A 2,585-nucleotide genomic window follows, 5' to 3' on the forward strand; every position below is an offset into this window, starting at 1 on the left:
ATTTTTAATAAAAATATTTTTTTATCTATTATCGGCTAAATATTTGAGGTTTGAGGTTTTTTCTTTTATAAGAATGACTAATGGCAAGATGTAAAAATAAAAATATATATTTGGAAGACTTTTGTGCTAATCGTTTGAGCTATTATGACGTCTTACATGTAAAAGCAGCGCCGCTACTGCTGAAGATTTGAAATAAAATGTAGAGTATAATTGCCTGTCATTACAAAAAAAAATGTTTTATTTATTTGATACCCATGGCTTTGTTCCTGTTATGAGACAATATGCAGTATATCGGCACAGTTTGAGATAAGTACTTAGGTTAAATATTAGCTCTAGTTACGATATCGATAGGTTAAGTCATTGGCAATCATGTGACAAAAGTGTCATTTTTGTTTGAATATTTGACGTAATGTTTAGCACTGATTATCCGACCCGTATCCTAATCGTATCTAGTACAGACATATTTAAAGTATAATGGAGAACTCTAAGACCAAATTAAATTATTTCATAGGAAATATCCAGCATCGGACACTTGGAGGCCTTGGTCATTTTTTCTTTGTATATGACATTTATTTCAGTTTATAATGGAGAAGTTCATGAAAATGAAAATATAGAAAAGTAGGTAGGTACCTACCTACCTACTTCAACATGTTCACTCTGTACTTCGAAAAACCTTTGTCTTTTGGCAGCCGTTGCCTAGAAGACCGAATAATTAAAAAAAAATATCTAATCAGTCTGAGACAAGAAGTCCTTCCGAGAATTCTAACGAGGTCAATTAAAAAAAACTTGATTAAGAAAAATATCTGAAAAGCTTTCTTGCCGAAGTGAGGTGTCGATATTAAAGTATCTTAGGTCCATGAATCAAATAGATATCCAGAATCAAATCAGAAACCTTTTATATTTATCGAGTTTAAACTTTTTTAATTTCAATCGTGTATACCAATCCGTTTACTGTAAAAATAAAATTCTATTTATTAAGCAGAGTTTTGCGACTGTACGTACCATCAATAACAATACAGTAAGTTAGGACGTATACATTCCCTAAAAAAATCTCGCTTCCATAAAACAACAAAACAACTTTCTAGTTTACTCTCATATTTACATAACTTCCTCAAGCCACTAAGCCGAGTAAATCCTCCGAGGTTCAACGGCCTTGACACGTACAATCCACCGTTTCAGCCATTCTAATGTTTACGTTTATTTTGTATCATATATTATTGTTCTCGTAAAACGCGGAACACCAGCACGTGACGCGGCGGGTCCGTTACAGTCAAGCAACACACCTATGAATACAGCTAAAGTTCCGAATATATGTATACACACCTTAATGTACAGGCAATAAAATTATGTATACATATTTTTGGCACTTTGTCTGTATACACAGCTGTATTGCTAGACATACACAACATACCCTACCTCGTATCTACTACGACTGTTTCATTATAAAACAAACCTTAATTAAAACCATAACATAGTTCACTCTTCGAAACATAGTCTTAAAATGAATGCGAGGCTGCGAAAGCTAGGATTGAATTTTGGGAGTTGATACTATATTTTGTGACCCAGTTTAGATTAGTTGAAATTTGGAGTGTTTGGCCAATTTTGCTTTACACAACATGAGAGGGATGTGCGTAAACTTTGCTATGATTTATTCAACAAGTTAAGTTTGCTCATCAATAAGTCAAACGGTTTGCTGATATTCTAATGGAATGTACTTATTTGGACCTAATTTTCCTCAAGCTCTCTTAGCAAACTTTACATAGATATAATTTTTTATACTAATATTACGTGAAAAAACGGAAATTTTGTATTTTCTGACCCAAAAGGGCCTCAAGTTACCAGTAAAATATTAATTTACAAAAAAAAGTAAAATATTTATTCACTTACCATCAGGTGTGATCGCGGTCAAACGTCTACCTATTTATACTTAAAAAAAAAACAAGATTCGAAGTTGTCAATTAAATTACAATCCGTGTAGGTACACTCTCTCTAGTAAGTATTACGGATGTCCATGGGTGACGGTAACTGTTTACGATTAGGACATTGGCCAGTTCGTTTGTCTCATCTCATATATGATAAAATCCTGGGGAGACTGAGACTGAGATTTTTATTTTTCCCTGGCTCCCTGCACCAGGGCATTTTCAGAATTTGGGTCCCCCCCAATTAGCGTAAGTCGTTAACAAAAATTAACTCTCTGTCAGTTTTGTGACGACAATTAAGCATAAAATATGTCTAAAATTCTGCTTTTTTCACATTCTGAATGTAGATTATCGCTTAAAGTTTATGTAACTAACACAAAAACAATATATTAATTGAAATTTCATGCTTAATTATCGTCACAAAACTGACAGTGAGTTAATTTTTGTTAACAACTTACGCTAATTGGGGGATCCCAAATTCTGAAAATGCCCACCAACATGGTATTGGAATTTTGTCCCAACATAGAAGCAATAAAGAATTGATTGATTGATATCGTGCTTCCCTTTGGCCCGATGGTTGGCAGTCCGCCTTCTAACATTGTTTTTTTGTAATTAGTGCATTCAAGTTAAATAAATAAATAATGCTTCCCTCCAGCACGGCTTAGA

The sequence above is a fragment of the Leguminivora glycinivorella genome, chromosome 15 (assembly GCF_023078275.1).
Source record: "Leguminivora glycinivorella isolate SPB_JAAS2020 chromosome 15, LegGlyc_1.1, whole genome shotgun sequence".
Classification (NCBI taxonomy): domain Eukaryota; kingdom Metazoa; phylum Arthropoda; class Insecta; order Lepidoptera; family Tortricidae; genus Leguminivora; species Leguminivora glycinivorella.